The sequence below is a fragment of the Cololabis saira genome, chromosome 1 (assembly GCF_033807715.1).
Source record: "Cololabis saira isolate AMF1-May2022 chromosome 1, fColSai1.1, whole genome shotgun sequence".
NCBI classification, from domain to species: domain Eukaryota; kingdom Metazoa; phylum Chordata; class Actinopteri; order Beloniformes; family Belonidae; genus Cololabis; species Cololabis saira.
The window spans coordinates 34957912-34969430 of record NC_084587.1 but is presented as its reverse complement, the minus strand read 5'-3'; positions in this window follow the sequence as shown (position 1 = coordinate 34969430).

Sequence of the window (11519 nt, the reverse complement as noted above, 5' to 3'; positions counted from 1 at the left end):
AGTATTCCTGGGCAGAGTTTGGTTTTTCTTTCTGAACAGTTGTGAAAATAGTTGAATAGAATTGTCACTGATCAAGAATCTTTCCCAACTCAAACAGAGGTTCATGTGGAGGGAGTTGATCTGTTTAAGTTCCTCCTTGCTCTGGTTTGGGTGTTTTTAGACCTGGAGAACAGCAAAATCAGGGAACTAGGATCTACGGCTCAGTGGTTCCAGGGAACCATCAGAGCCAAGCCAGCAAAAAAAGCAACAAAGAGAGCATTCTGCTTTGTCTTGCACTTCACTCCATGCAGCACCATGGGAGATGTTGTGCAATTAGTGGGACATCTAATTAAAACAGAGCTGCCACACAGAGGACTCTGAGAGTTTTGTTCACCTTTCTGACTTTGAGTTATCATTTTGTTTGTTCATATTCAGAAAGTATGGACAAGTATGTGTAAAATCTAAATAAATAAACACAATGCAGCGATTCTTGGTATTTGTTGCAAGCTCATATGAAATTGAATGGGAAAAATGTCTAATGCTATAAAAACTACGAGTGGAACGTCTCTGGCCCAACTGAGTAAAATGACTTCCTTCATAATGCAGGATGTATCCTATTTGATACACTATTTTCTGAGACCTTTTGTAAATTAAAAAATGTGTAAATTTACCTAATGTATTCATAATAATAAGGAAAATAATTATTGGGAAATTGTTTTATTAAAAAGTTTGAACTGTTTTGGATTCCAATATATAATGATACTGCAAATAAAAAGAAATGTTAGATTTTTTTGTGTGATTTTTCACATGTCAGGCTTTAAAGGGAACACGTTTCTTCTTATTCTGTTGATCGCTGAAACAACTTATTACAAAGTCAAAATATGAGCTTCTCAGAAAGTTTTCAATGAATAAATAGTTCAATAAGTTAAACTTGTTGAACAAAGTAGCATTTGCAGTTTTTAGTTTAGAGGCCCCCCCCTGTTGCTAGGTTAAGTTGGGTTAATGTTGGGTCACTGACTCCTGGCAGAAGTCTGCGTGACGTTTGCATGTCCTCCTCAAGCTCCTCGAAATTGCCCATGGGAGTGAGGGTGTATTGTTGTTCCTCTACATATGGCCCCTGTGGTGAACATGTGACCTGTCCAGGATGGATGGATGGATGGATGGATGTCTAACTGAGCCACTCTCTAGTTTTCTCTTCCATCAGTAACCTTTTAAGTCTTTTAGTTAGTCCTTTAGTTTAGTAGTCAACTATAGCCTTGAAAGCAAGTGTCATCACAATGATGTGAACTCCTCCTGCTTTAAACTGCAACATCCATCCATCCATCCATCCATCCATCCATCCATCCTATATATATCTATATATATGTGCATGTACTGTATGTGTGTGTGGGCGGGGGGGTTGGGGCTGCACACACCACACGCACTATCAACCTCATAATTATTTAAACTATCAACCCATTTGCACTTTTCAGCTTTAGTGCTGCTCAGAGTGCTTTTTATAGAGTGAAAAACAACTGAGACGCACACATGGAAACAAAACAAGAATGTAAAAGTATAACTACAGCTATGACAAACAATAAATCTCAGGTCTATTTGAGCAGAATACTGGGAAACTCCAAGTCAGATCCAGTTTCATGTTAACCTTTTCCACTAGGTGTCAGACCTCCCCTACATGTCTGTATCTCAGTCTACAATCAGCCTCAACTCAGCTGGGATCAGCTCTGAGCTTTTTATCAGTGTGGCAGATCAGAGCTGAGTGGCAGCTCAGCCATTTATATTCCACGAAGAGGAAAGAAAATAAAGCCAGAGCTACTTTGACTGATTAGGAAATATACCGTGACACAGAGACTGAAATATCTATTTATTAGCCTCCAAAACTTCTTAAATGTCTGTTAGAGTTTCATATCCATCCTGGCTCTTTGCACAGTTGAGCTCCTGTGATTTATGTTTAATGTGGGTGGCATTATGTTGGTATGGTTTATTTGAGCAGGCCAGTGTGCATAAACCAACTCAGTCTGGGGCAGTTATCATGGGAATCAACCCGAGAATATTCCAACTGAGTCTCACCCACAACAAAAATATTAACACGATGTGTGAAATTCCTTCACTTCAGGCAAACATATTACAGCCATTTATTTCATGACAACAGTATCAGAATTACTAGTGATATATATATATATATATATATATATATATATATATATATATATATATATATATATATATATATATATATAATGTATATAACTATGTATATGTATATAACTATTTGCGCCTGTATTACTTTATAATGTTATTGTCATACAGTTTAATATTGAATCTCCATTGTAAATCTGTCTTTCATGAGTCGTGTGAAATGATAGAACTCAAATAAAGTGGACCGTGTCCAGAGCTCCCTGTGTGCAGAAGTTGACCAGAAATAACTGGCAATCCCTCTCCTGAATCACAGAAAAACAATGCTCAGTCGACTGAAAGGCCTGCGGGGCATCTGGTTTTAATTAGTTTGCTTTATTACATGGACATCTAATCAAAATACTACTACTACTGTCATTTAGCAGACGCTTTTATCCAAAGCGACTTACATCTGAGAGAACAACACAAGCACAAAATCACATAGGAGGGTACAACTGGATAAGTGCTGTAAGTCCAGTTGGACACAGGTGCTGTCACGCCAGTGCTAGAATATATATATATATATATATATATATATATATATATATATATATATATATATATATATATATATATATATATATATACATATATATATACATATATATATTTTTTTTTACGTCTAAAAAGACGCATCTTGTCATAAGTACTAGATGCAGAAGTGCTCCTTAAAGAGCTGAGTCTTTAGCTTGCTCTTAAAAGTAGGTACAGACCTGCGGAGCGGACTGAGTTTGGTAGGTAGTCTAGATTGAGTTCTTGGCCTCTTTTCCTTTTAGATGCTCCTTATGGCCTTCAATTTAAACTAATAGCATAGTGAGACTACACTGTAAGGAAGCTACTTTCAACATCTACTCTGGTTTACTCTGGAGTTGGTCAAATATCACATTTACATGTGAAAGGGGAAGAATCAGATAATGAGCCAAATCAACCACAAATCCTGAAACAAAGATCAGCACAAAAATGTCAAATGAAAAGAATCTAGAAATAACCATAAAATGAAGAAATTACACCAACAAGATGGAGACTGGTATTCATAGCTGCAGAGGGAAAATATTTGAAAGCCTTTTAGCTTTAGGAAGTGGTGGATAAAATACTTGATGTCAGTGTTCACTCTCACACCCCATCCCACATCTGCAGCTCACTTATCAGTGTAGCACACACTTCAAACCTCATAACTTGTACTCTCATAAACACTCAAGGTTCCCCTTCTCAAGCAGTATCTTTGTTTTCCATCAGCTTTATTCTCTCTGAGCTCTCTATCCAGAAGAGCTTCGGGAGGCTAAGCAGGTGAGATTTTATCGCCGTCCTTCTTTTTGATCCTATGTTTAGATCTGTTTTCTCCAAAATGAGAGTAACACGTGTAGCATTTGCTTCTCACAAATTTCTCACAATTTTGTGCTTACAATGGTATCTTTTCACAAGATTGCTTTTAGATTGTCTTTGACTCATAAAAGTCAATCAATCATCTCTGCTATAATCTTCCCAAAACCATTCCCACTCTTTGAGTGGCTGGGGAATTCCTGCCCATCCCTCATCACACAGTCCCCCCCTGCTCACCCTCGACCTCCCCCTCTTTGTGTTTATATGGAGGCTGGTGGGGAATTAGTTTTGGCGTGATCCATTTGTTCTGATGTGGTTCAGCGGGAAGGTCCAGCTTTGATTTATAGCACATGTCAGTTAAAGTCTGGAGGTAGACTTTTAACACACAGAGCCTGGTTCAATGCTGCCTCTGTTTTTGCATTTCTGGTTCTCTTCGGTTTTTGTGTCAGTGATCATGACATGATTTTTAAAAAAATGATTCATCAATAGAAATGTATATATATATATATATATATATATATATATATATATATATATATATATATATATATATATATATATATATATATATATATATATATATATATATTATATGGACATTAAATATAATTCTCTTATACAAAAAAACTACATATGGATTAAAAAATATTACATTACCAGTTTGTGTTGATCTGACTTGTCTAAAATGTATAAAATATTCAAATAAACTTATTTCAGCAACTTTGACCTTTATTGTTTTACATTATTTATTTTGTTTTCAAGTGTGCGAGACATTACACAAAAGTTGGCAGAATACATTTTTTATCACTTTATAAGCTTGTAACCTCTTCTTCCTCATGTATACTATATTACTATACAATTATTATATTATTATACAATTATACAATTATTATATTATCATATTCTAATGTGTGCAAACCAATGTGTGGTTTTGAATTGCCTTGTTGAAAAAAATGCATAGACGGCCATGGAAATGATGATTCATCCCAGCCTCTGGCTTTTTTACTTGACTGGTCTTCCAAATTCATGTCCAGAGCACATAGTGTCCTTGTCCTCCCCAAAAGACCTGGAATACTGATCCCTCTGACTAAATGTACGTTTCCTCTGTATGAAGGTCCGTCCAGATGCCTCTGAGCCTCGAGACCTCAATGCTTCCCATGAACAAGATTAGTAGAAGGCTTCTTTTATTGACAGCCACATTTTCGTGGAAATTCAGATAGCTCTGTATTACATTGCTTGACAAATGTTCCCCCTAAGTAATCTTTTCCCTTGTGGTTCTAGCAGCTTTTGTTGATTGATGGTTCTTCACGCGGTGCTGTTTAAGGGCTCAGAGATCAAAGGTGTCCGGCTCCGGCTTGCACCTCTTAATTTATGCACTGAAATCCTGGAACTGTTGAAAATATGGTTCACTCTAAAAAGGAGAACTATACAAATCCTTTCACATTAATAATTTGCTCACACGTTTGTTGACAGAGTGGAGATCCTCTGCTCATTTTCACTTTTCAAAGACTGAGTCTTTCATGGATTCTGCTCTTATAGCAAATCATTACAATTACCTGTTGACAGATGAACGTTTTCACTTAACAAATGATGACTTTTTGCTCATCACTTGCGCTACATTGCTTTCAAACATTTCTTTTCTTCTTTGGAATGTGTTGCATAAAAATACAGAAATACATCAGGTTGTTCAGAGATTAAAAGATTTTCCTCACTTTTTTAAAAATAAATCTGCAGATTTATTTTGCATTTTGGTCATTGATATTAAATAATTTAGCTCCATACTGTCTGGAAACCTATATAAACAAGCATACAGGAAGAAAAAAATGGACATTAAACCACTAACCATCGGGGGAGACTGTGTGGAGAGGGCAGCTGATTTCCGTTCCCTGGGGGTCCATATTGAGCTTCACGTGGAACTTGAACATATTTGGGCTGACAAAAAAGGCCCAGCAAAGACTGTACTTGATGGGGGTCCTCAGAAAGTACAATATCAAGGACAAACTGCTAGTGTCTTTCTACAAGTGCTCCATAGAGAGCAAACTGACGTACTGCATCTGTGTGTGGTGGATCAATGCTGGCTCAAAGGAAGGCTCTACAAAGAAAAATAAAAAAATCACCGGCTGCCCTCTATCCTCACTGGACGACTTGCACAACGACCGCTGTATTGAAAAGGAAAAACAGATCACATAGGACACTTCTCACCCTGGACACTCTCTGTTTGCGCTGTTGCCCTCAGGTAGACGGTCCAGAGCAATAAAAACAGCAACCTGATTCAGAGACAGTTTTTATCTTACAGCTGAATACATTTTGAGCACAACTTAATCTACTCAAAATAAACCTGTAACTGATATGAGGGATTGTGTGCATGTGTAGGCTATTTTTAATTGTTTATTGGTTTTAATCAGTTTTATTTTGTGTTGTGTGAAAGTGTTTTGTATGTTATGGTAGTAATCTGTTTGTTTTTTAGCATTGACTGATGGCACTTTTAATTTCGTTGTTATATAACAATAAAGATCTAATCTTAATCTAATAACCACGTACATAAAGTATAGGAAACAATGTGATTTTATTATTATTATTTTAATGAATTAATTATTTATTTGTGCTTTGCTCCCGTGGCTTAATAAAGCAAACACGTTTGAACATTATCCCAGGTTTTTTGAAATATGTACAGGTATCTATTTTTCTATCTATTTATATTTCTATCTTTAATGGATTGATTGTTCTGTATGGACATGTGATGGATTGGTTTGCTCTTGAAAGCTTGAAGGCTTTGAACCTTAAGGTTTACATGGTTTTCAGATAAACAATTCTGAGTTAGCTGCTCAGTAAGGCAAGGCCAGAAAGAAAGAAGGAAGAGCATTAGATAAAAACAGTAGATTGGTATGATCAAGTTTTGAAACTCGAGCTTAAAATTTAGAGCTTTACTCAAATGCAGCTGAGAATAGTTGTCTTCATCCTGGAGTGTTTCAGCTCATCTGAGGCTTTCTGGGAGTTTGTTCCAGACATGTGGAGTTGAGAAGCTGAATGCAGCTTCTCCATGTCTGGTTCTTACTCTGGGAACTGATAAAAAACCAGATCCAGATGACCAAAGGGTCTGGAAGATTCATACTGGTCAGGAGGTCACTGATCCTAGACCATTCAGAGCTTTATAGACCAGCATCAGAACTTTAAAGTCTATCCTCTGACGGACAGGCAGTCAGTGTAAGGCCCTCAGAGCTGGACTGATGTGGTCCACTTTTTTGGTCTTAGTGAGAAGTCGAGCAGCAATAAAGCAATAAATTCATGAGCAGATTAAAAGGTGTTGCCAGAATACCACATTTTAGTTTTGGGAGCATCTCATTATGTGAAGGTGGATGGATGGATGGATGGATGGATGGATGGGTGGATGGATGGATGGATGGATGGATGGATGGATGGATGGATGGATGGATGGATGGATGGATTTAATGCTATAATGCTCATCTTGAAAGATGTAAAAATGTTCTGTTTTGCTTGCAACATGACACAAACTTTTTTGTAACGAAAGAACAGCTGATAACCCATTTATAATTTTTTTAGGTTAAAGGAGCCATGCGAGACCCTGCATTCTTTTAATGTGATTATTTTCATGACTTCTGCTGTTGTTATTCTCCTGTCCATTTAGAAACCAACACAGAACATTCTGGTTCTCAGTTTACCAAGTGGTGCATGACTCATAAAGTGTGCGAATGAGCTACTTCCTTGACCCTGGACCCTAAACTATACTGCACAGGAAATATGGTCTGAGCCCAATTACTAACAAACACATCGCTGGGTTGAACAAAGAGGAACACTGAGGCTTACGAATACCAAGAAGAAATGTATAACTGGGCCACACTGTATCCTCTCTATACTATAGAAGAAGCATTAAAATGGTCTATTTAAGCTTTAAAGTCTCCCAGAACTGACCTTGGGATTTAAAACAGATATGCTTTTGATTATTCATTTTCTCTTCAAAACAAGATTATCTGATAAATAGTCTGACATAACATACTGTAGTTTCCTAATATTTTAGAATTCCATGTGTGGGCTAAAAAAAAAGATTTTTCAGGGACTTTTTTCAGATGCATACGACTGTGTAGCCTCGTGTTTAAAGCTGCATGTACATGCAAATTCAGGATTGTGTACATTAATGTTTTTCACCAAATGTTCACATCCATGTCTATATCATTGAAACATTTTGAGCACATATACAAGCCTCTGACACCCACCCACTCGTCCTCTAAGTCATTTGCATATTTAGACATCAATTGTTGTACAATCCAGTGGACACAGCAATGAACTGAGCCAAGAAGAAGCACGAGCAACCAGCTCTGTAAACTCAGAGCAAAAGAAAAATGCTATGATTACAAATGAGACGCCAAAAAAGTGCCTAAGAGCACAAGAGCCTTTTCTGAAACTAAAGAATGGATAGTTTGTATAATGGGTTATAGAACCTTGCAAGGAGATGATCAGGATGGAGACACAGATGTGCAGATGCAGCGTAGCTGGCTAGTTTTTAAACAGACCTTGGAAATCTAAAAGAGATCAAGAGCCAACAATCATCTGCTGCCAGAAACACTCAGACCTAATGAATTTGATAGTCGTTTGAGCAAACTCTGTATTATATATAGTTACACTGTATCAGCTTTGCTGCAGACAGATATTTACTCCATCACCATATTGTCTTTACAGCAGAAACGTCTATGTCTCAACACCATAGCGGACCAAGTTACACAGGCCCGGTCTGTGCATCTGTATATTGCCAAAGATGCTGTGAGGAAATCCACATTATACCATTCATTCAAACCGTGATGAAAAATATTTGGGCTCCATTATCTTCAGGCTCCTGGTGTTGTGTTCATTTGATCTTAAACAATGTTGTGTTCCAGTCAAACATGACCATTACAGCTCCTCATAAAAACTGTAATAATACACATTAGAAGTTTTATCAAGTCCAGTTGTTGTTAACATTAGTTTATGAACTTCTGCCTGTCAATCATGGCCTCTATGGCTCATTGATCTGAGCTCATATGTCCTGAACTTGAGTGCTTCAACATGTCAACTTAAAGGTCGCAATAAGATGCTATTTTAAAGTCCATTTATCCTGTCCTAGTTCGGAATAGCCCTTAACTCCGACCTCAACTCAACAAACATGGCTTTGTAGATCATTTAGCCTCTTCTTCTTCTACCTATGTTTAAATGGCATACTGTCCTGAGTGCACTCAAGCACAGTCGACTACGTACACTGCCCTAGTTTCATGCGGAGTGAACAATCGCTATCCCAATGTTTTAATGCTGTTACGTTCTAATCAGAAATGATGTGCTTTCATTGGCGCTGAGGACGAACCACTGTCATTGCTCTGGTTGAAAAAGTAGGAGACAGGTGTCCCTCCACTTCCGTGACGTCAACAAGATGAGTGCTCAGAATTTTTTAATCTGTTCAGGGTACCATTCCAGCACTTCTCCAAACAAAATTGTCTGTGCGTATGCAGTTTTCTAAATAGTGAGCGTTGTGCCCAAGTGGGCGATTTTGGACGTAGTCTCTTGTTTTTATTGGGCCACTTTGACCACATCCTCGGCCCAAGCCCGGCCCCTGACGTCCCTACTCTGCTGTTACTGCTCTCTTTTCTGAACCAATCAAACATAGAATACAGCAGGAGTGACAGGCATGTGAGGCAACACCACATCATCTTCTCTGGAATAGATATATCAGTGGATGACCTGTCATGGAGTTACTTTTGGACCCTGGAAAGTGATACTCTGTAGCATTGCACGACACTTCTGAATGTCAGTAATCGCATTATGGACCAATTACCTGTTATGAGCAACAGGATGATTCCATCTTTTATTCACAAATTACTTTTGTTTTTTGGGGTCTCAAGTTAGTTTTTCGTAAAAGCAAAAACAACTGAACCAAATTTGGTTTTGTTGTTTCTATTTTCCTTAGACCTAAAAATAAACGGGTAAAAAGTCACTCTAATTCTTGTCAAATATGAGAGAAAAATATATTTATATCTACTAACCCTTAAAAATGAAACTCCTTCTTGTCTTACACGAGTACCTTCAAACCTTCAAACTTTAAACTACCACCTGCATTTCACTCCTGTCACTGTAATCATGAACTATCTCCAAACCAACCTCTGATATTTCACCACTGTGTGGGACAGCTTTCCCCCCACACCTCTTTACTCACTGTCATTCCCACTCCGCACACTCTTGGCTGGACACCAACAGCCTCCTGCTTCCCTGAGGATATCCAGGCCTAATCCTCTACTTGCCAGCAATAAGTACAATTTGGCAAATGAGCCTTGAAGTCTGTATTTTGAAACTGCAACCTCCGACACCCACGACAACACCTACTTATAGATTCTATGTCAGAGACCCAACAGTACTTACAGCAACGATCATCTGAAAGAGATCGTTAAAAGATATTTAATGTTCATGTCTAAACATACAGTAATGGGGGAATAGTGTATGTTTAGCTTTTAGTGAATACATTTAAGTAGAGGGATGAAAAGTTAATCTTGTGCTTTGAAAGCAAATATCTCTGTAGATCATGAAGTATTACTGTATAGACTGGGCAGGATTGGTCATGGACAGGAAGTGGTTAACTGGTTCAGAAATTATCTGTCAGAGAGAACACAATGTGTAGTGGCAGAGAATTATAAATCAGGTTTCTTAGAAATTAACAAAGGTGTTCCCCAAGGGTCCATTTTAGCACCAGTCTTATTTTCTATTTTTATAAATGATCTACAAAATGGAATCCATACAGCCTAACTGCATCTTTATGCTGACGATACAGTCTTATACTCGTGTGCATCCTCCCCTACACAGGTGATGGAGGATCTCCAAGCTGCTTTTAGATGCTTACAGACCTCCCTTCTTGATCTAAAACTTGTCCTAAATGATAAGAAAACCAAACTTATGACATTCACAAGGGCTCGATCAACACCAATGGACTATATGCATATTATTACCTTAAAGGGAGCAGTCATAGAAAAGGTTCCATCATACAAATATCTTGGGCTATGTTTGGATGAAAAGCTGTCATTTAGAGTACACATTGAAAACCTCACAAGGAAACTTAAATTAAAGTTGGGTTTTTTATTTCGCAACAAACAATGCTTTACTACTGAGGCTAGAAAGAAACTTATTCAAGCTACATTTTTAAGCATTATTGACTATGGTGACATAATATATATATGCATGCTGCATCCTCCTTGCTAAAGAAGCTAGACAGTGTTTACCATGCTTCCCTGCGCTTCATTACCAATGCCAAATGGCTTACTCACCATTGTGTACTTTACCAAATGGTAGGATGGACCTCCCTCCATTTAAGGAGGAAAACACACATGTATATCTTCATTTATAAAACCATCTTGGGTAAGCTTCCTCCTTACCTTTGTAGTCTCATTTGTCGAGCCTCTAGCAGCTACAATACCAGATCCACTAGATGGCTACTTTTAAAAACTCCCAGAGCACTCACTGAATTAGGTAAGACTGCATTTTCTCACTTTGCTCCATTGGCATGGAATGGTTTACAAGACTTCACCCACTTAAGCACCCTGGTTTCGCTTGGCGAATTGAAATCTTTTTTACGAAACAATTTACTTGAAGAATGTAGTTATTGTCTGTAGAATGGATATACTGTTTGATGTGGTTTTTGAGTGATGTACCGGTATGTTGTATTGTGTATTTTATTGCTGCTGTTGTCTTGGCCAGGTCTCCCTTGCAAAAGAGATCTTGTATCTCAATGGGATTTCCTGGTTAAACAAAGGTTAAATAAAATGTTAAAAAAAATTCTGGGAGTGATGGCAAAGGCATCTGATAAGGGTTTGTGTTGATCTTGAAAATGGTTTGAAACGTAAGTTCAGCTTGTAACTGCCCATGAACGTTTTAGCTGTTTAGTTTTTAAACACGGTTGACTATGATGAATACTTGTTTAATCGTCATTTCTTTCTGAAAATGTTCTTAAACTCATCTTTACTAGATAATGCTACACATGTTTGTCAAAAGATCTCCAGAAGAGAAGCGGTTAGTTTGAG